The sequence below is a fragment of the Cotesia typhae genome, unplaced genomic scaffold, assembly GCF_013202065.1.
Source record: "Cotesia typhae breed Kobodo isofemale line unplaced genomic scaffold, CoteBio_Ctyphae contig_34, whole genome shotgun sequence".
NCBI classification, from domain to species: Eukaryota; Metazoa; Arthropoda; class Insecta; order Hymenoptera; family Braconidae; genus Cotesia; species Cotesia typhae.
This window is the reverse complement of record NW_027423742.1, coordinates 255,730-280,523: the sequence shown is the minus strand read 5'-3', so window position 1 is coordinate 280,523 and position 24,794 is coordinate 255,730. Positions and strand designations below refer to the sequence as shown.

The following is a 24,794-nucleotide window of genomic DNA, read 5'->3' as shown; positions in this document are numbered from 1 at the left end:
AAAAATTTTTTTATCGTACTTGGCGCGCGTCATTGAGTACCCCAAATTTTTTCGGAAGAATTTCAACCCGAGAAAAAACGATTTTGCTCGAATTTATGTAATTATGTATAGTTATACATATTCGGGCTGATCAGCTCTAATTACATAATATATGATTTCATACATTCTTATACTTATAAATTTACATTAGTCAAGCATACTCAACTCATTAAAAACACTGCTTACTCGATTAATTATCAGTTTCAGTGAAAAAATCCGTTTTTAAATTTTTTTTTAAATTTTTAGTGGACATAACTATCAATATGGTGGTGTGGTGAAATCATCTGAAATTATATAAAATTTTTGGATTCAATTTTTTTCAGCTCTGTCATTAAGCTTCAATGAAGAAACATGATATTGCTTAGTTTAATTGTAATTAACACATTTTGATTGGCAATCACACCGCATTTTCTCAATTTAGTCGGCCATATGTTTTCTTTTCTAGAGCACTCAATTGTATCTACTTTGAAGTAGTTTTCATAACTAAACACGAGAGGGCGTTTTAGTAAAATCATAAATGATGTCTGGAAGATTAAAAAATTTCAAATAACATATGTATGACATGTCGATTTTACCTAAATTTTGTAAAACTTATTATTAAATAATAATAGTTGATTAATTAAATTCTTGCATTTTATAGGTTGACTTAATTATAAATTTTTAATCATTCAAAGGATGTTTATTTATCCTGAAAAAATTTGGGGTACTCAATGACGCGCGCCAAGTACGATAAAAAATTTTTTTTTTAATTTTTTAATTTTCAACAAATTTTCTTTCAATTTTTTTAACATTATGACAGTTTCTTGGTATTTTTTTGTACTTCACTTTTTTTTGTAGAGAATGACAATTATTATATTGAGTCTTATTTTTTTTGTAAAGTGCAAACGTTATTGAGATGAGTTTTATGAACGTGGACTTGGCGCAATTTTTTTACAGTGAAACTGTTTTTGTTCGGATAATATATTAATTCAAATTTATGCTTACCCAATTTATATTCTGCTACAGATCATTTTTCATTTATTCATCACTTGAATTATTAATATTCTACTAAGTTTAATTATTTATTTATTAAAATAAGCCTTAATAACTTTCTACTGAAGTTCTATAATGTTATATCCGGCATACCGTATATAATACAGGGTTTCAATATGTTTCAATAATAAAACATAGCTTTATTAGAACACGTTTCGATTTGACTTCACGAAAATTTCAAAAAAAAAAATTAATAATTCAAAAAGTTATCGCTGTTTTTGTAAAGCCCGTTCCTCCCGAAGTCCTTTGCGGTGATCATCATAAGTCCTTGGAGATTCATCTAAAATCAATCGGATAAGAAAAATTAGTTTTATTAATAGATAATCTTGTGCCTGATCGAAGCTTTTTTTTTTTCGAAATTAACAAAATGGCGGCTTCAGGAAATTTTTTTCTAGATTTTCGGGAAAAAATCAACAGTTCATTGTTAAAAAAAATCGAAATTTTTGAAAAAAAAAATCCTTCTATCAGGGACGAGTTTTTAATGTTTTTCAAAAGTACAATAAATTTTGTTGAAATCTACCCAGCAGTTTTTAAGTTACAGTGATCACCAGTTCAGAAAACATAGTTTTGAGAAAAACGCATTTAAAGTTTTGCTATGGATTTATGTCAAATTATAAGAAATATTTAATAACTTACACTGAGTCATCTATTCCTGGACCATATAATAGCTCTTCAGCCGTCATAGTAGCTTCCAAAATATCGATTTGCTGGTGCTTACGTTGCAATCGACTTTCTCGGGCGTTATCATTAGCGCGCTTATCTGCTACTTTCATACGTGCAGCATCCATTCTTTCTGCATACCGATGAGAATTAGGCCCACAATTAAGTCCTAGTGTATTCATCAAGACTAATAATGAATTTATACCTTCATTAAATATACACATAGCAACGTATGCAGCTATTTGTACGATAGTATAACTAGTATTTACCGTTTTTGGGCATATTTTCCATACTAGTTGGTTAAAGCTTTCATTATTATTCTGATTGAATCCATCTATACACCTTGAAAGTAAATCTTCATTACTAAGATCTTCGTATACAGGCTTGATAGCTTTTAAAACATCAGAAGGTAAGGGAGAATAATCGTGAGAATAGGTATCAAGCTCTCCTCTTGCTTCAGCGCGCTGGTAAGAGCACCAAGATTCTTCGCTTTTTGGACACATATCATGATTCGGTTTTTCATCACTCGAGCCGTAGTGATAAAAGGTTGCCATTATAGCAGATTTCATATTTTGAATAGAATCACAATGCCGGCGTATTGCTAAACCATAGTACACAGTTAGTTTGTCTATTACTTTTCCTGTGAGCTTACCTCGACCACCAAGATCTTTTTGGATACTCTTCAGCGTACGTAATCGACTCCCCATCCGCTTTTGGACATGCCCTATACATTCCTTTTCATTTACAGTTGTATTTTTGTAAGGATCTGATTTTATAATTCCTGAATAGGTCTTGGAGTCACCATCACCAATATAGTTGGCATACTTAACTCCATATTTAGTTTCAGAATACGAAAACATTTCGACCATCGCATCCACCTCCATTTTCCCAGAAGACCCTTTATGATTAGCAGAACACACATCTTTATGCGATTGATACCATTCCTAGAACTCAACAGTATTTGGTTTTTTTTTCCAATACTCACATAGCTTACAATATGCACTTTTAATGTTTATGTCAAGAATCTTTCCAGTAAAATAGCCAATTATAGAAGAAACTCCAAATGACGATGTATATCCCCGTTGTTGCCAGGTTCCATCTCCCGATACAGTTAGATGATTTATATCTTAATTTTCAGTTGTTGGCATTGCTTGCTTTTCTTCATTCACAGCTTTCGTCATTAAGGTTTCTGCGACGGTTTTACTACAATTCAAAAACCGTTTCAGTAAAATTGTATGCGTAGATTTATCTAAAAAAGACGGCATGTCCATCAGGCCGCAAAACTTGCACAATCGTTCGTATCCTATTTCTAGTATTCTCATTACAAAAATTAAACGTCTGTTTATTTCATAAGAATGCCCAACGAAAGAACAGGAAGAAATATATTCATTTCCACAGTTATTACATGCAACTACAATTTTGAATCCCAGCCCACGTGTACTTGCTGTTTGAAACACTACATTTCCATCACATTTTTTACATTTTATAAGAGCAGAAATTGCAGTGAATACCTGAATAAAATTTATTATTCGAAATTCAGTACTGCTGTCTTCAGGTACATCATCTTCAGTGTTTTGTTTTAATTTTTTAGAAGATGTACTCTGAATACTTTCATCACGTTCGGCTGTTTTCGGATTAAAAACATTCTTTCTTCTGACTGAACGCGACTTATTAATTTTTTTAGAACTCCGAAGTTCTCTTGAAACCTTTCTAGAATCACGTCCCATGGTTAATAATTTAATTAACTTGAGAAATAATTTATCACAAAACTATCGACTGATCAATGCAACGACTACAGGTATACTGGCAACCAAAAATTATTTTTCAGTTCTTGTACTACCTACAAATTGTGAATATATGTAGAAGGATTTATATATATATATATATATATATATATATATATATATATATATATATATATATATTATACATACATTAAAATGGGGAGATATTCATGACAATGAAACCCGAAAAGTCGGTTGCTTGCAGCTGTTTCTAGCTACCTGCTCTCGAATGCCACGTAGCACCCGAGTGTCCTTTGGTCATTGTTATATAACTCGAAAAGAATTTATCGGATTCACTTCAAATTTTCACACAATATTTATAAAATATTATACTTTAAGAAAATGCAAAAAAAATCGATTTTTTGAAAATTCTGACTACCCCTAACCCCTTAAAGGTACATTATTAATAAATTCTTTTTAAAATAAATAAATGGAGAACGATCAAATGTTGAAAGTGAATAATAAAGAACAAACGAAAAGCTGAAAACGTGATAGAAAAAAAAATCAAAAATTAAAAGAAAAAAATTTGGGGTTCTAAGTTCAGTGAGCTATCTCGTTGAATCTACAGTTTATGTAGAAATAATTCCAGTGCACTCTGGTGGTTGTAGATGCAAGCTGTGAATTAACATTTTATTCAAAACACATTTTTATTTTATCTAGTCTGTGGCGGTGACATTTCTCCATGAAAAAAAAGTCAGGATTGAAATTTCTGGACTTACTATAGTTTGTGCTGATAAAATTTAATAATTTTAAGTGAATTAAATGTTATAATTGATTATAATTAATTAACATCAGTAAAATAGAGTATGACTTACTTATATGATATATCATTTTGGAAAAAGGAGTATCATATAATTAAATAAAATTTTGCAACCTCGAAATACCATTCTGCTTAGAGTAAACACAGTCGGTAGTCTGGCGCTCCGTTTACAACGGAATTTTTCAACGGAACTTGGCGCCAGATTCTACCGAATTTGTGGATAAGAAGGGGAAAAGTACAAACCTTAAATTAATAATGTTAAAATTTTTATATGAATACAAAATTTTTCGTATAAACTACTAAAGGTTTGTACTTTTCCCGCGCAAAATTAAAAAGTCACAAATAAATGGATTATTGCAGGCAAAGATATTATTATATAAAAGGTCGTATGTTCGTTAATTAAAGAGCTCAAATCCTGATCAAAAAATTAGTTTTTTATAGTACTAGTAGTATTAAAAAACTTAATATGACTATGAATCGTTTAATCTTCAGTTTTAATCAATAAACCAGATGATCAATGGGAATTTAAAATTTTTTATATACATAAAGAAATTTTTAACGATTTTTTTTAATCAAAAAAAATTATTAATTTAGATTAAATACGTCAATGCACAATAATTAAATAATAACAATAATTATTATAGTAATAATAAAAATAATAATAAATATTAATATTACTATTATTTGTAACATCAATTTATTATTACCGATATAATTACTTTTAATATATTGTAACTATTATTATTTTTAGCTTTGTCGATATTATAATTTTAGTATTATAACTATTATTACTTTTGGTTTTGTCGATATTACCATTATTATAAATATTACCATTATTATTTTTATTTGTTATTATGATATGATTACAATTGAGGAGCTGATTTTCAAACGAGAATCTTTTCATATTTTATAAAAAGCAGTGTTTTGAATTCTTAAATATTTATTACTTCAAGAATTATGAAGATTCCTATATCAAAATCAAATTGTAGCTTCATAACCGATAGCACTTTATAGCAAAATTAAAAAAGTTCGATAAAAATATTGAAAATTGGAGATAATCAGTTCTGTGTCTCGATTAATCAAAAATGAAAAGATACCATTTTAAAAATCAGCTCTTAAATTATCATTTATTATTATTATGATATTGTTGCTAGTAAATAAGACAATGCATCAAACGCATAATTACAATACGAATTATCTAAAAATTATGATTATTTGAAACCCGCTCAATCGAATAACAATTCCACCTACAGGAAATGACCAAAAGATCATAGAATGTACACACTCCTTAATGAGAATTCTCGAGACCCTGAACAGCTGGTATATCCGAAGAAAGTAAAACTCAAACAATGTTTAGCCTATTATCTATTTGGTCCGGTTAATAAATTAAATTAAATTAGAACAATATGTTTAACAACATACACATAGGTTGTTGGATAGTTTAGTTAGTAGTTTACTCTGTAAATTTTTTTGTATTCATAAGAAATTTTTTTACATTCTTAATTTAAAGTTTGTACTTTTCCCACGGAAATGAAATGTTCATAAAATTATTATAAAAATAAATTAAACTTTTATTTTCCGTAAACGAACTAGTAGCATCGATAAAATTTCATGAAAAGAAGTCGCGTATATCTTTTGGATGAGATTGATAGACTTGAATTATCAATCATAATATTTATATTTTATGAAATCGTAGGAAAAATTTTTTATATTTTTTGTAATTTCGGAAATTGTGAATTTGGATTTAATACCACAATCCTTAATAATTTAATAAAATAAACGTATTGTTCAATATTATGAATGCAATTATTTTTAACAGCAATCTATTGTTATCATTATAATAACTATCAGTATTATCTTCATTTTTATTGTTATTATTAGCATGATCATTTTTATTACATATTATTATTGTCATAATTATGTTGTTAGTAAATAATACGATTCATCAAACTCACAAAGAATATAAGCATTATGTACAGAATATTGTCGTTTTGAATGTCCGCGCAGTTCGGTGGCAGTATCGCAGTGCCACCTATATCTGTAACACACTCGACCAAAATTACTTAGGCAATGATCAGCTGACTATTACATAGAAACTAAACCCAAACAATGTGAGCTCTTGTAGATATTGACTCTAGTTAATAAATAATACTTAATTTTAAAAAATTCATATGTAAAGTTGATAGATAGTAAATTCTAGAGATTTTATTTAAAAAAAAAAATTTCAACATTTTATGTGATTGAAAAAATTTTCAATTCAAATTATGTACTTTTGCCGCAGAAAATTAGTGCACAAACAATTGTAACAATAAAATCACGTTAAACTTTTATTTCTCGTAGAGTAACTAATAAGCATTAATAAAATTCCATCAAGTATTTCTTTTGGTTTAGATTGATAGACAAATTATCAATCATAATATTTATATTTTATAAAATCGTAAAATAAATTTCGATGGTTTTTGTAATATTGATGATTGTTACTATTTGCTTTATTTTCGATTTCGAACTTTCTAACTACAATTTGTGTTAGAGTAACATTAACGAGCCCTAGTGACCATAGACGCAAGCTCATAACTTTTTTTTTTAACTGTAGTCTCCCATCTAGTAGAGAGTTACCATACATTCTCGAATTATTTAGTCTGTGGCATGTCACTTTCTCCATAAGAAAAAAGTCAAAATCTAAAAATCTGGGTCGCTATAGTTTGTGCTAGAGAATTTAATTAATTTTAAATAGAATTTATTATTTTCAATGACCATTATCAATTAATATTGATAATATAACATATAATGTATAATTATAGAGTAATATTGGAGAAAAAAATTTCTGTAGAATTAATAAAATTTTACAACCTAAAAATATCGTTCTGCTTACGGTAAACACATTCGGTAGTCTGGCGCTCCGTTTACAATGGAATTTTTGAACGGAACTTGGCGCCAGATTCTACCGAATCTGTAGATTTGTTTATAAGAAATTGTTTAGTTATGTAATGTAAAAATTATTCAATTTTTGGAGTAATTGATTAATTTTACATTTATTAGGTTTATTGTGTGTAAGTATTTGGCCCTAGCGTATTAGGCTAATAGACCGGGAACTTCCGAGTTGGATTTTATTGAGAATGATAGGGTTATTGAATAAATTGATGCTGAATAAGTGTAATACATATATTATATAAATTAAATATGAATATGTTAGACAAATTATAAATTGATTCAAATATTACAAATTTCACACAGATTATAAAATGATACAACTATTACAAATGTTACACAGTGATTTGAATTCAAATATTTTCTTTCGTATAAAAATTACAATATTATTAAGTTTCTAATAGAAATAAGTTAAATAAATTTACCTGATATTTAATTGATGATTCTTGTTAATTTAAATGAGTTTTAGTTGATTTAACTTTAGGAATTTACTTTTACTGTTAATAACGTTTGATTTGAAATGAATCTAAATACACGTGGTTTACTTGGACTTACTCGAAATATTTTACTTGAAGTGAAACAAAATACACGTGGTCTGTTTAGACTTAAGAAAACTGGTTCGATGTTGCCACTAGGAAGATCGGAGCACGAAGAGATCGAACACACCAAAGTTTCCCAAATTATAGATCTTTCGGTCCCCCAATTGTTAATTGGAGGGAGGACTCAATGTCCAATCAGCGATTGAGTTTTAGGGTTCGTACCCTCTCTTCGGATGTTTCGGAAAACCATAGTTGTGTCGATCTACCTTGTACTTTCACATAAAGTATAGGTCACAGGTTACGCACTGTATGTTTGTGATAATGGATAGGCGCATCTATACATACACAAATACACATAGAAAATTTAACGTTAACTTATTTTTTTACTATAGGAAATTTCTAGATACTAATCATTTATTAACTTACTTATTTTACTTAGACAATTCAATCAACAATAAATTATTTATAAAAAAAATGTGAATAAACAATTTATCAATTCTTATTAATAATTAATATCTCTAATAGTTAGTAGTCTTTGATCTATTCTTTGATTCGATAGTTTATTAACTAACTATTTTTACTAAGACAATTCGATCAGCGATTAATTATTTATAAAAATGTAAATAAATAATTATCAATTCTTATTAATAATTAATTTATTTAATAGTTAGTAATTTCGATTTATTCACTTGTGTATTTTAATAGTGAACTTCCTTTTATTCTTAATTATTATTTATTGCCACGTGTTTTACCTAAATTATGTTAAGTTTTATTTAAAAAAGGTTTTTTTTTTCTACTTAAGTTATTATCTTTCATTACTTGTCTAGACAGTCGAGGAAAAGTATTTTTTTCTTAATGATTTATAATGACAAAAATTTTTTCAGTCCGGACATTAGGTATCACAATACATTTAAGCATACCTTAGAACATTCTGGATAATGTATTCTAATGATTCTTTCCATTAGCTACACCAAGTTCGTTTCGTACAATAGAACTCCCATTTACTTGTTTGTTAAGGTTTTACAGCCTTAAATGCATTGAGGTCTCAGACCGCTTATCTAAAGTAAGGGACACGAAGCCTAATTATCTATTGCCTGCTCTATAGACGAACGAAAAATTATGACGATGTTTAATAAAATTTAAAAGAATATTTGTTAGCAATAAAAAAAAATGTTTTACATAACACCCCCGCTGTTAGACGGAAGCACGAGTAACATTTGAGAAATGTTTGAACGAGAGCGACGTCAAAATTTTTCCTTCGTTGATCGGCTTCAATGACTTAACTTAATTAATTGCTTATGGTCTACTTTTATATAAAAAATCCCTTTTTTGATTTGTTTGTTGGTGAACTCGTTGACTTAGCTTGTGGTTTAGCGTTGGTGAGGCAGGGATCGATCGCAGATGTAGTTGTTGATTCTTCCTTCCCCTCGACGTTGAGTTGGTTCTCGGAAGTTAGGGTCTTATCTTGTGTAGTTCCTTTCTTACTTCGTTTTTTATGATGTAAGTGAAGCAGCAGGTGGGTAAATGAATCCCATAATGCCCCTAGAAGATATATGGACCACCCGTATACTGTATGTAGTGCATATCCGTGGACGAAAGCATCTACAACCATCTTGATGAGGCCTACACACATGAAGATCCCAATAATGCCAGCGCAAGTGGTACCGAACCCGGTGAATTTACCCCAAGTCCGTGACCAAGCACTCTCAGCTAATTGATCCAAGGCGTCTTCATTAAATGCGTTAAAAATCGATGGTGATTCTGGAGAGTCTTTGATGATTTGTTGGGCTACCGTTTCGAGTACGGCAGACTGTTCCATTGTAAACATGATCCGTCCGCGCATTGCGTCGAGATCTTTTTCAGTGTAGATACCTCCGATTGCCAAATTGGCTGGGTTTTGATAGGTCCATGTCATCTTGGTGCTGGGCTTTAATCTCTTTGGTGATACTGCTTTCACAGGCTTCGGAATAAACTTATACCAAGTGGTACCTAGTTTGTAAATTTGCAGAAACGGTGAATTGCAAGGTAGTTCTGTTGCCAAGTTGGTGAGAACGTGTGTCCTTGGTGCCAAGAACATACTCTGATTCCCACGTTGAACCGGCATCCTGTTATAGCATTTGTCGAGCTGTTGAACCTTGACTTCCACTGGAACACATTGAACGATGTGGATCACTTCCCCTGCTGTAACCGCCATGTATCCTGGTCCTTCCATATAGTGAAACGCAAATTCATCTGGTTGCGTGGAGACGATGGATAACTTGTTCCTCAGGATTTCCTTTTCTAGCATACACTTATTTCTAATTACGTCTAAATATAACGATTTGATCTGAGACCGCATGTACCGTTCGACATAGACGAACTTAGCATTAACATACATGAAAATATCTAGGTCATTCGGATCGGTTGGGACTATGTTAGTTTTTTCTAATGATTCTACATCTTTGCGCGAAATAATGAATAATTTTGGGTGTTCTGTCCTGATGATCGTTACACCACATGAGGTCTCAGTTCCAATCGTGTACAGCGAAAAACTACTGTCCCTTACGCTCATAGAGTATACTGTCTCTGTGTTAGACTGTAGCTTAGTTGCAAATCCCTTAAATAATATTGAATAAGTATTAGGATTACAAAACCTTTGTGGCAACGAATTCCAAAACGAGTATCCATATTCGGGATCAATGCAGTTTCCCGTATTTAACTTGCATTGATGTCCCGATGGGAAATAAATCTTATTTTCAAAAACCTTAACTCTGATTGATTGTGTTTTAAGGGTAATCTTAGCAGTTCCGATTACAAATACGTTATCCCATGTACCGAAGGGATCAGAATATTGTGAATTGGTACAGTCAGCGTTCGAATTAACACTACCTGCTAAACTGATGCTACGTACTGTGGTAGTATTTACTTCCAGGCCATCAATGAATGTGTTCCCTATGCGTAGTGTCTTGTGGTCATGCGCGACCTGACATAATTCGCGGGAAATCGGGTAGATGTATTCATTTATTCCCTGACTTACTATAGAATTATAAGATTGCCATCCACAATGTTGGATAACACGGTGAATTTCAATCTTACATTGAATTACTGTAGCATGTTCATATTCATTTAATTGTAAGAGTGCAATTTCAGGGAGGGACGTTTCCACCCGATTTTCCTCTATGTCACATTCATCGATGTCCACCAACGATATGGTAGTCATATTTAATATTTTACTACCACAGTCATACCCAATGATGGCCTCGGAACAGCCCCAATACATAATCATGACAATCAAGAGTCGGATGTCCATATCTGAAACATAAAGCTATCAATTAAGGTCTAAAGTCGGGATCTGAACCCACGACTTTAGTTCGTTTCTTCTTGGGAGCTGAAACTTCAATGGTTGTTTTCTTTAACCGATTCGGATGAACGACCTTTGTTTTACTCCCTATTTTTATTTTTACGTTCCCATTTGGAGAAACCTCTAAAATTTTATAGGGCCCATCATAATGATCCCCAAATTTATTGGGTTTGGGCCCTTTTAAAAGGAAAACGTTCTCACCTTCTTCAAAAGTCACTACTTTACTATTTCTATCATATACCTCTTTAGATTTCTCTTTCGCTTGAATTAAATTTTTTTTAGCTAAATCGCGAATTGTTATAAGTCTATTTACTAATTTCCTAATATAATCATTATAAGTCGGTAAACAGTCGAGTTCATGAAGGGGTTCGCTAGTCGGTTCACGTGCGACCTTCCCAAAAATAAGTTCATAGGGAGTAAATTTGGTTCCCTCATGAACACAAGTGTTGTAGGAAAAGGTCGCTAACTCAAGCCAATTATCCCATTCATTGTCTCGACTTACAAATTGCTTCAAGTATTCCCCTAGAACGTGGTGAGACCGTTCTAGAGAACCATTTGATTGCGGTCTAAATGCTGTGGTCTGTATCTTTTTAATCTTAAATCTCTTACTGATTCGTTGCATGAAGGAACTTATAAAATTACGACCCTGGTCCGTCAACAAGACTTTCGGGGCTCCGAAAGTACAAATAAAACGTTTGATAAATACGTCAGCAACGGTTGTTGCTAGCATATTATTTAATGGTGCGGCTATGCAAAACTTAGAAAGTTGATCTTGGATGGTTAAAATATACTCGGAACCCTGTTCAGTAACGGGCAGTGGACCTACTATGTCCATGGCAATCTTTTCGAAAACCGTCCCGGGGGTATCGGTTATCAACATTGGCTGTTTTGTTTTGACGCGAACGAGTTTCTTGAGCTGACACTCTAGACATTGTTGAATGCGTGTCTGAATATCTTGTCTCAAGTTTTCCCAATAGTATTTTGGTTTAATACGATTATACGTCTTTGAGACCCCTTTGTGCCCCCCAATAGTCGACTTGTGGGCTTCGTAAAATATTTGGTCGCGTTCTTCGGGTGGAACGTACCTAATCGTTCCAAGACAGATTATAACTTTTATCGGTTCCCTTTCGTAGATATCGTGGATTAACGCTAAAACTTCCTTCCAAGGTATATTTTCGATGAATTCTGAGAACGCTATTGAAAAATTCGCTATTCTTTTGTCCTTTAGTATCCCCTTCAGCTTCACTAGACATTTGGCGATGTTGCTCCGGATACGAATAATTGATTCCCCGCTTGTTCCGCGAATTACCAATCCGAAATGATTTGTGTTTCCTTTCTTGGTCCAATACACTTGACCGGTGTCTATGAACCCGACATTAGGAAGTTTACCAATTGTTTTCAACGATCGAGCACCCTCATCGCAGGGTTGCCCATCTTCATTTAAAAAATACACCAGACTATGATGTCGATACTGAAATAAATCCCTCGTTACTATAATATTTGTTGTCTTGTTGTCCTCTTTCCTTTTTAACTCATTGGTGGTTTCGCTTGAATTGTCTGATTCGCTGGAAGTCGATTCGTCTTCCGATGTCGCATCGGATTCTAAATTAACATCAAGACCTAATGAAGGCATTACCTCACTCGGGTCAATCTGTTTTTCATCAGGATTCTCTTGATGTTTGGGCGGTCTTCCCCTCTTCCTAACTGGGGTGCCCACTGTTCCCTGCAGAGAAGTCTTCGGTGTTTCTACTGCAGGTTCCTTGTAACGATTTTCTAGCGATTGCAATTCTTTAACCTTTTCCCTTACCTCTCGTGCTCGGGTAGTGACATTAACCGGTTCCACGGGGTTCCTGGATAGCGCGTCTGCGTTCAAATTAATCTTTCCTGGTTTGTAGAGTACCTTGTATTCGTATTCGGCCAATTTTAATCTCCATTTCAAAACGCGAGAGTTTCCGTCTGTTGCCGTGCGGAACCAAACTAAAGGCTTGTGATCTGTTACTATGATAAAGGGGCGACCATACACGTACGCTCTGAAATTTTTCACCGCTTGGATCATAGCGTACGCCTCCCTTTCATAAGTGTCGTATCTTAGCTCTGCCCCCCTTAACACTCTAGAAAAATACGCGATGGGCCTATCCTTGCCGATTTCTCCTTGGGATAGCACTGCCCCGATCGCGAGTCCAGAAGCGTCAGTGGTTATTATGAAAGGTTGTGAGAAGTCTGGATACTGTAAAACAGGGGCGGTACATAGCGCTGACTTTAATTCTACGAAAGCCGTTTGAGCTTTATCGTCCCATTTAAATTCCACGTCTTTTTCTAATAACCTTGTCAAAGGTTTGGCTATTCTCGAGAAATTCTTAATGAATCGTCGATAATACCCAGTTAAACCCAAAAATTCGCGTATGTTTCGTTGTTTCTTCGGAAAGGGAAATTTCTTGACTGCTTCTATCTTATCGGGGTTCGGTCTTAATCCATCGCGACTTATTATATGACCCAAGTAACTCACCTCGGGCCGCAGAAAATTACATTTTTCCGATTGTAGTTGTAAATTTGCCCGTCGCAATCTATCCATTAATTCATCGATTTTCCTTTCATGATCGTCTAGATCTTTGGCAAAAACGATGATATCGTCGAGATACACGAACATCGAGACACCATGAAGGCCTGTCAACACAGTATCCATCAACCTCTGAAAGGTTGCTGGAGCATTTTTCAATCCAAAAGGCATGCGAGTATACTCCCAATGCCCTTGCGGAGTCGAAAAAGCTGTCTTATGACTGTCTTCAGGATCCATCTCGATTTGATGATAACCCGACGCCAAATCAAAGACCGAGAAGTATTGTGAACCGCCAAGTTGATCCAAAATTTCTACTATATTTGGGAGGGGATACGCGTCAGTAATTGTTTTTTCATTTAACAAACGGAAATCGATCACGACACGCCATCTTTTATTTCCCTGGGGATCCGATTTTTTTGGAACGATCCAAATCGGGCTATTATAAGGTGACTCAGAAGGCTTAATAATGCCTGTTTTGAGACCCTCTTTAATATGAACTTCGACTTCAGATTTCAAATGATGGGGAATTCGATATTGTTTTGTGGAAATCGGAAAATCGCAATTCGTTGGAATTCTGTGTTTGTATAAGTTGCTGGATTTTAACGGTTCTCCTGGGATATAAAACCGATCTGCGTGTTTTCTTACTAACCGTTCGACATGTTCTCTTTCGTCATTGTCTAGATAATCTAATTGCAAAAAGGGTTTAATTTGTTCAAATCTACTAGTAAATTCAAAATCTTTAACAACTGAAAAAATGCGTTTCGAAATCCCGATACTTTGATGTCTATCTTCGTGGGGGTTATTTGGATCAACAGGGGTAGGCTCGTATATTTTCTCGACTTCTTGGACCTTTAAAGTAGAGATCATAATGCCGACTTCGTCATCGGTTGTGTTCTAAATTTGTAAGTAAGCCCGTCCTTTTCGGATTTTGACTAAACAATCTCCCGCAAATACCCCTTTACAAATATTTAATTTGGGAATATAGCCCATTTTTACCTCTGGGTTCTTAACATTCACAAAAAAGGTAGATTCACTACGTCGGGGGACATACATAACCCCGTTTTCAACTCTATTAGATCGTTTGAAAGGATCTTTTTCGTTATCTACTTCCAAGACTCTATTTCGATAATCTATTTTCGCACCGTATTTTGTAAAAAAGTCTGATCCAATTAAGCCAGCGTGGGGAATGGCCATATCGTTTGGAACCACATGACATACAGCTTCTCTATCAAAAAGTTTGATTGTTACACTACCTAAGGTAAAGGCTGGGACGTTCGATATCCCATGCAATTCAATAATATTATTTTTATCAATTACCGTATTATCCGCTAAATATTTAATTTTAATCAAATTTGGTGACGCACCCGAATCGAGCATCATAATTACGTCACTGGCTTTGGATGTTTTACCGACTACGGCGTAGGGTAAATTATCCAAATCTAGATCTAAATTGACTTTCATTACTCTGAATCTTCTCCACTCTGTGGTTCCGATGTTTTCACGACGTGTATCGGTCGGTTGCTCTTTCCCGCTTCCCTCGGAAAAGGATTTTGTTGAGCATTCTGTAATTGTTTTGCGAATTTACACTCTTCCGTACTATGACTCGTTGTTTGGTGGATGTTACAAAATTTTCCTGAGTTAGTGATTCTATTGTTATAATTATGACCTCGCGGATTTGAATTAGTGTTTGAATTTACTTTATTGGTATTTTGGTCGCAGTATTTAGCTGTATGTCCTATGACTCCGCACAATTGACATCGCGCGCGAGTATGAAAATGATTTTTATTATTTCTCCCGGTTATTTGAGGACAATTCTTTGCAGAATGCCCCTTCTCATGACAAATTTGACATTGGAGATCTGGGCAATCCCTTATAACGTGACCCGGTTGGAGACAATTATAACAAATTACAGTACTCGAACTACTATTTCTATTATTATTATTCTTGTTTCTATTATTACCTTGCGATGTGGACGGTTTATTGATCGTATTAGGATTATTTTGAGTTCTCGTAGTAAAATTAACGCTTTTGGGAGAGTTCTTATTTTTTTCATCCCCCTTTTTCTGTTCCTGATTGGACTTTCTTTCTTTGGGTTCGCGACGCAATTCTTTTCGTGCATTTAATTTCCTTTCGTTTTTAATGGCATTCTGTAACGCTTCCTCCGCATTAGCGCATACAGGCATGCGTTGGTCAATCTCATTCCGCAAATTTTGTATGAAACATTCTGCAACGGACGTGTCTGTACTATTTTTAAACGCGTTTAATTGGTCCTGTGTCAAGTTTGGGTTTATTGATGCGTGACACTCGACTATTTCGCGCCCCTTTTTTCGCAAGCGGTTTGCGAAATCTACAACAGATTCGTTGTCTAATTGATAAATGGTACCCAATTCCCCTTGTAGTTGAAACAAAGTTTTAGAAGGGACATATATTTTCTTTAAAGCCGTTGATAAGACCGCAATCGTTTCTGGTATTTCGATATTTAGGGAAACCCGGACTTTGGGACTGAGTTTACTACCGTATATGAGCTTAATCAAGTTACTTTCTGCAGCTTCCGGTAACACGGACTTCGCTTCTTTACAGCACTTTAAAAAGTCTGTTAGTTCACTCGAGACTCCATCAAACCGAGGAACAAAAGTAAGAGCGTCATTCAAGGAAATGTTTTGGTTAGCTGCTAGTGCCATGTTGTCTATATTTTCTGAATTTTCCGAGCGAATTTGATTATTTAAATCGGGCAAGTCAACTTCAACGTTAGCTTGTTCTATAGATAGATTATTCCCACTATTATCGGCAAGAGTACTGACACTAAGGTTGTTTAAATTTGAATTATCGGGAGTTATATCTGTGGGTTCGTCCTCGGAATCCTCGGCCGAACTAACTTACGGTTGAAAAAAAGATTTCCCGATCCCTGAATCTACAGTCGCGTCAGGGCCAGATGGGCTAGAGAATTGGAATTTTTTCCTAGTGGTTGGTGGTAACCCTTCTGAGAAAGGTGCTCTTCCGTGCTTCCTAAAGGAGTAAGGTTCGTCGTTATCCGACATTAATTCATGGTTATAACCCGATTAAATTATTTTCGATTCGACAAACAAAAATAAATTAAGATATTTCATAATCGAGAATTTAATTGTAGTACAACCAAGTTTCAATTCCCAAATGTTTCAAAAAAAAGAAAAATAACACACACAAATAAAATTTCACTTTGAAAGGAAAAAAAAATATTTTGAAAGAAAATATTATTCTCACTGTGTTTGTTAAATTATATTCCTTCAAGAGTTTCCTTGAAAATGAAACTTAATATTTCCAATGAATAAAAAAAAATTGTTGACTCTATTTCCTCAATAACCAACTTCGGGGTCCCTGTTCGAGCGCCAAAAATGTAATGTAAAAATTATTCAATTTTTGGAATAATTGATTAATTTTACATTTATTAGGTTTATTGTGTGTAAGTATTTGGCCCTAGCGTGTTAGGCTAATAGACCGGGAACTTCCGAGTTGGATTTTATTGAGAATGATAGGTTTATTGAATAAATTGATGCTGAATAAGTGTAATACATATATTATATAAATTAAATATGAATATTTTAGACAAATTATAAATTGATTCAACTATTACAAATTTCACACAGATTATAAAATGATACAACTATTACAAATGTTACACAGTGATTTGAATTCAAATATTTTCTTTCGTATAAAAATTACAATATTATTAAGTTTCTGATAGAAATAAGTTAAATAAATTTACCTGATATTTAATTGATGATTCTTGTGAATTTAAATGAGTTTTAGTTGATTTAACTTTAGGAATTTACTTTTACTGTTAATAACGTTTGATTTGAAATGAATCTAAATACACGTGGTTTACTTGGACTTACTCGAAATATTTTACTTGAAGTGAAACAAAATACACGTGGTCTGTTTAGACTTAAGAAAACTGGTTCGATGTTGCCACTAGGAAGATCGGAGCACGAAGAGATCGAACACACCAAAGTTTCCCAAATTATAGATCTTTCGGTCCCCCAATTGTTAATTGGAGGGAGGACTCAATGTCCAATCAGCGATTGAGTTTTAGGGGTTCGTACCCTCTCTTCGGATGTTTCGGAAAACCATAGTTGTGTCGATCTACCTTGTACTTTCACATAAAGTATAGGTCACAGGTTACGCACTGTATATTTGTGATAATGGATAGGCGCATCTATACATACACAAATACACATAGAAAATTTAACGTTAACTTATTTTTATACTATAGGAAATTTCTAGATACTAATCATTTATTAACTTACTTATTTTACTTAGACAATTCAATCAACAATAAATTATTTATAAAAAAAATGTGAATAAACAATTTATCAATTCTTATTAATAATTAATATCTCTAATAGTTAGTAGTCTTTGATCTATTCTTTGATTCGATAGTTTATTAACTAACTATTTTTACTAAGACAATTCAATCAGCGATTAATTATTTATAAAAATGTAAATAAATAATTATCAATTCTTATTAATAATTAATTTATTTAATAGTTAGTAATTTCGATTTATTCACTTGTGTATTTTAATAGTGAACTTCCTTTTATTCTTAATTATTATTTATTGCCACGTGTTTTACCTAAATTATGTTAAGTTTTATTTAAAAAAATTTTTTTTTTCTACTTAAGTTATTATCTTTCATTACTTGTCTAGACAGTCGAGGAAAAGTATTTTTTTCTTAATGATTTATAATGACAAAAATTTTTTCAGTCCGGACATTAGGTATCACAATATATTTAAGCATACCTTAGAACATTCTGGATAATGTATTCTAATGATTCTTTCCATTAGCTACACCAAGTTCGTTTCGTACAACAGAACTCCCATTTACTTGTTTGTTAAGGTTTTACAGCCTTAAATGCATTGAGGTCTCAGACCGCTTATCTAAAGTAAGGGACACGAAGCTTAATTATCTATTGCCTGCTCTATAGACGAACGAAAAATTATGACGATGTTTAATAAAATTTAAAAGAATATTTGTTAGCAATAAAATAAAATGTTTTACATAACAGTTAATAAACAATTAAATTATTTATAAAAAAAATTTATTTCTCTGTTATTCCATTGAAAAGGGTCAATGATGATTTTTAAGAATAAAATAATTTCTTAACTAATTATTTAAACAATTGAAATATAAAAAAAACGGTTATAAACAATAAATAAATTTATTAAAGAAAAAAAATTTTTTTTATAAATCATCATTTCACCTATGCAATAAGATAGTGGAAAAAAATTTTTGTAATAACATTTTATAGAAATTTCATTTTTAGTTAATTTAAAAAAATTATAATTAACAAAATAATAAACTTTCATTAATTTTTTTTGCATAACTTTATTAAGTACCTAAATAAGAAGAGGTCCACGAAGCGAAAAATTTATAGACTAATTATTTAAACTTTTTGCCGTAATTTATAAAAACAGAGATTGGAAAAAAATTAGTTAATTAACAATTGTTAAGGATAATTAACAATGGAAGGGGAATGGTGTAACTTTTTGAAAAATCGTCCAAAAATTTTTTTTTTCACCGAGGTTTTTTTCGTTCAAGTATCTTGATTACACTATAATTTATTCAAATTTTTAAATTGGTATTTAATATTAAAAAAAAATTATTTTAGGTGATATACCGGGTTTTTAGATGACGCGTCTATGCCGTAACGCCCTCGCGGAGCCCTACTTCCAGCGTTGAAAAAAGAATATAAATAATATAGATAGAGTTCCGGGAGTTGGGACTTTTTTTATTGGAAATTTCTTCCTCTTTCAGGATCTTTGTTCAAAATTCCTTATATATCATTATTTTGAAAGTTATTAACGAAAAACTAAAGACCTTTTTTTTTATCTTATTTTGTTAATAACAATTGCAATTTTTCATGTGCTAATATACCCTTAAAAAACATTTTTCTAGACGTCATTCGGAATCGAATGAGCTATGGCAAATATTTTTAGGAGCTTTATTTCTATTTAACACGTTTTTGAACATATTGACTAGACTATTAAAAATTAACAGACATGGATTTTTTTTTTTTACTTCACAGTTTAATAATTGGCATTAAAAAAAAGAATGAAAAAAAAAATTAACTAAAAATTGCTTTACATTTTCTACGTATTAATTGTGTAAGGTTTTTTTTTTTTTTTTTACTTATCTACTTTAGAAAAAACTTGAAATACTTCCATATTTGCATCTATAAAGTCATAATATTAGTTACTTCCAATATCAATTATCGATACAACTTCAAGTTTTCGACTCTTGACATCGTGTACTCGATATGTAACTGAGGAATTTTTAGTTTTAGGCTGAACGTCCTCAGCTCTTGCCTGAACACCTTCTATCAAAATTTCATCTAATGAAATCACACTCTGTGTCTCGGAAACATGATTATACACTAGATAAAATGTTTCTTTATTGTCTTTTTTCAGCTTAATTTTGTTAGCCATTTTTTTTAATTTACATTCATTTACATCACTATTATCTACCCTGCTATTTTACTATATTTACTAATACCGATTATATTATTTACATTTTTAATTCACTACACTGTTAGTTTTAATTATCACAAAATCTGTTAGTTTATATCACATAATCACCATAAATACTAACTGTTTGTGTGGTTAATAAATTTCAATGTTTTTTTTTCAATTTAAAGTTTTGTATAAAATTAAAAAAAAAAAAAAAACAAAAAAATAAATACAAGAAACTGTATGCTGAATCACTTTTGTTCTTACAGACCAACTGACTAAAAAATCAGACAATTCAATGATATGTAGTTACAGACAACAAGTGGGTAGTATAAGCACCAAATACACAATACTAAGGTAAATTCATAGGCGCTAAGTCGTGAGTGGGGGTTAAAACTTTACATCATATTTGTGGTACGTTTGTCACAACAGCGTCTTTTAACTGACCGTCGATAGCAATTTGTTTCTCTCTCGGTCGCACTTCTATGTGCTCGTCTGTTAAATGTCTCTTACTGATTATATTATTCACATTTTTAATTCACTATACTGTTAGTTTTAATTATCATAAAATCTCTTAGTTTATATCACATAATCACCATAAATACTAAATGTTTATGTAGTTAAAAAATTTCAATTTTTTTTAAGTTTTAATTTTTGTAAACAATGTTTTTAAAAAACAAAAGAATAAACAAAAGAAAATGTATGCTGAATCACTTTTGTTCTAATAGACAAACTAACTAGATAATCAGTGAAAATCAGACAATGCAATGACAAGTAATTAAAGACAACATGTGGCTTGTATAAGTGCCAAAAATACAATACCGAGGTAAATTCTTAGGCGCCAAGTCGTGAGTAGGGGTTGAAAAACTTTAAAGCGTATCCGATATGCGTTTGTCATAACTGCGTCTTTTAACTGACCATCGATAGCTATTTGTTTCTCTCTCTGTCGCACTTCTATGTGCTCGTCTGTTAAATGACTAGCGCACATCTTCTGGACTTAGAGTATTGTCACCGAATGATATTCATACTTACCTTTTATTTTCATTTTCTTTTGTCGCTTCTAGGTTTACTTTTCTATCTTATTACGATTATTGAATTAAAGAATTGTTTTTTTTTTTTTTACGAAATTGCACTTCTTATTAATATAAATTTATGGTTTTCATATAATTTAATGTAATGCTTACTGATAACAAAAATATTATTTTTAGAATAAAAATATTCAGTGTCTGAAGTTGTTGATATAAATTCAAATAATTTACAAACAATGAAGGATAAACAGTTGACAAAATTATTAATGAATAGTATAGTTATATGCCTACAAAAAAAAATTAACCATATTCACTATTATTTTTAAGTTTACAAGATTTAAGCATAATAAAAAATAATATATTATTCTTTTTCATAACAAATACAGATTTGATATAAGGCCAACGTAAAATATAAACTGAGTTCTAAAAGATCACTTATTTCTGAGTTATTATTGATAGTTATGACAATCGGTCCGACAGTGTGCGGGATGAGAGTCTTCGCATGCACTATGACCTTGCAGATATTTCATCGTACGGACACGGGTATATTATGTATTTAGACCCGTGGTGCGTGCCATCGGTAAAAATTATTTCGAGAAAAGAAAAGCCGAGCCAGGAAAAGAAATAGAGAAGAAGGCCGCTATTGCCTAAGTCTTTTTTTTCTTCCTAATAAATTTTATCGATATTAATCCAAGCTAAAAAGTTTTCATTTATCAAAAATTGAAAATTTTTAAAGCTCCAGTACATGAAAGTAACGGGAAAAAAATATGTTTTCGACTACAATTCGTCTGTATCATTTGACTTAATATTTATTATTGTACAAGAAAAATTTACACAGTTCCAAACATCACATAAAAAACTGTTGACTTTTCGGTAAATTTTATTTATCAAGAAGTTAAACTTAATAATTATCAAATTAAATCCAATTAAATATAACCAAAAGAAACTTGTGCTGCTTGGGATATAAAAGAAAAATTTCATTTTTGAACTTGTCGAGTAAATTACTAGTCTAATCGGCCTAGAAAATAAAGTGGTTTGTTCGCAACTTTTCGATAAAATGTTCCGACATTATTTTCTTTTTTTTGTTTTTAAATAATCAGATAAATATCCTAAATATTTGTTTGCATGTGAGAAATGTTGTTTTTTTTTTTCGTTTTAAAAAATAGCGTTTCAGAGTTGAGCTTTAAATTAAAATATCTTAAAAACTAGGCAAAATTAGTCGAAACATTCTACGTTTGAAATGTAAATAATCAAAGAACGACTTAAATGAGCTGAACTCGATGTCTCTACAACCAGTAGTTTACGAGATATTAATTTTTTTATGAAAAAAAATGAGGTTCCGCTCAAGCGCTTATCAACAAATTGCTGTAACTCCTTGAAAAATCATTCAATTTACTTTTTTTTTTTAATTATAGCTATTGTTGTCTTCTGTAAGCAAAAAATCAGCTAAGCTCACACAATATTTCTTGAATATTTGAATGATTTTTAGATTTTCGAATTTCTACATTACAAAATCGTTAAAATTAGAAAAAATTCATTTTGTTCACATATAGAAAATTTAACCGGAAACAACGAAGAAATGTGCAAAAAGAAATTTTTTTGAAAGTTCAAAACAATATGAGCTCTACGGGGACATGAATTGAACTTCGAGACAGAGTGCATGCGCTATTCCTCTCAAACCGTTGTTGGAGAAAAATGGGGGAAATAATATGTAACAGGGTAAAATTACCCTTAATCGATAAGTCACCGAATATCGATAATTATTCGACATAGCACTGGCGCGTCTCGATCTTCGGGCCTAAAGGGAAAATAGGAGGGGATGAGTTTGGGTTAAAATAGGTGAGCCGTGCAGTGGAACAGGGAGAAGTAGTGTGACCGCCAGACTGAGTGCCACGGAAATCAAAAAGGACCGTTCCCGAGAGTAGTGACGAGACGAAGGAAGCCAACTACAACTAGGACTTCATCCTCAACGAGTGAGCTAGATCATCGTTTTGTTCGTCAAGGTGTCAATTATTGCTCTGTGGGAAGGAAGTGGACCGCGGTTTATCCAATACCCAGTTACTTCTCCTAGACGAGTAGAACGCTAGTGATAATTTTTATATCAAGAATTAATTATTAAGAATTCTAATTTGAGAATTAATTATCGAGGATAATATAGAGTGGAAAATTATGGAGAATATTATATTATAAGATTATTCCATCAAGTGTGAATTTAATAATTATGGGATTAAGTCCGTGAATTAATTAAATTAATTTTGCTGACATTTGATAATTATCGGCGTGGATATTAAGTCCAAGTAATTAGTTAATTGAGTCAAAAATCGTCACAGTAAAAGCTTAGTCAGAATTAGTTAATTAAACTTGTGTTAATAATTTAGAAGTGATTGTAAGATTTATATTGTGATTAATTTATTTAACAAAAGCTAGTTCAAGGTATTAAGCCTCTCGTTCGAAATAATGACTTAAGAATTTTAAGCTGTTTTAATATTTTAATAGAATTAAAATTAACAATTGGAATTTGAGAATTGTCGTAGTTAGTTAGAAATACATGTTAATTGAAAATTATCGTTTTATCAAATTACTAATGATTGAATAATTGATCTAAAATATTTAATTAGAATTAGTTACAGTCAATTTTATTAATGTAAAATTTATAAAGTAAAGTCAAGTTAGTAGTGTGAGTGTGAGACAAGTGTGGGTTATGTGTGAGTTGCAGAGTGATTAGTTCTATGTTTCGTCGCTGGACCGTTACTGCTGTAGCTGGTGTGGGTTATGAGAGTGTGCTGTAGAACATCCAGGTCTATGTTTCGTCGCTGGGCTGTTGTTCTGTAGTAAAGTGTGTATAAGCTGCAGGAGTATCTAGGTCTATGTTTAGTCGCTGGGCTGTTACTCCTGTGAGCCGAGTTAACGATCCTACTATATGATTCGTCTCTGTGCGGGTGACAGTAGTTAGAAATCGGGTAGACGCTGAAAGGGGCCCGTCACGTGTAGACGCCGGGAGGGGCACGTGTTAGAAATTGACGGGTCGACGCCGAAAGGGGCTCGTCGAGAATAAGTTAGAAATTGACGGGTAGACGCCGAAAGGGGCTCGTCGAGAATAAGTTAGAAATCGACGGGTAGACGCCGAAAAGGGGCTCGAGAATAAGATATTGTAAAGTGTGGAGTTAGTTTTGGTCGTCCGGTGGACGTTAAATTTTAAGTTTAGTTCTAAGACAGGTGTGGGAGACCGTTTGTTCGAAAAAGCCCAATTAGTTCTGAGACAGGTGTGGGAGACCGTTTGTTCGAAAAAGCCCAATTAGTTCTAAGACAGGTGTGGGAGACCGTTTGTTCGAAAAAGCCCAATTAGTTCTAAGACAGGTGTGGGAGACCGTTTGTTCGAAAAAGCCCGTCTAGTCATCGTATCGTCAAATTGGAGGTTCGTTTGTAAATATCGTTTATTTCGCAGTTGTTCTCCGCTTCGTTAGATTATAAGTGTGTGTGTGAGCGCTAAAAATTGTTAAGTTTGGTAAATTTTTATTGTTAATAGAACTGATCAGATTGTTAATTAAATTTTTATTATTTAACAGCACCTTCCTCCACTCTCTCTACCCTAAGATAAGTTTTCTCAGCTCTGGACCGGTTCCAGGAACCGTGATTAATAATCC

General features: G+C 32.4%; 1 long non-coding RNA gene across 1 annotated transcript; it reads left to right on the top strand.

Annotated features, from left to right (window-relative positions):
• Positions 1-24,009: 24,009 nt before the first annotated feature.
• Positions 24,010-24,588, top strand: LOC141526540 (uncharacterized). The gene is made up of 2 exons (XR_012479045.1): positions 24,010-24,366; positions 24,508-24,588. It is a non-coding gene; the product is annotated as an uncharacterized LOC141526540 (long non-coding RNA).
• Positions 24,589-24,794: the final 206 nt, after the last annotated feature.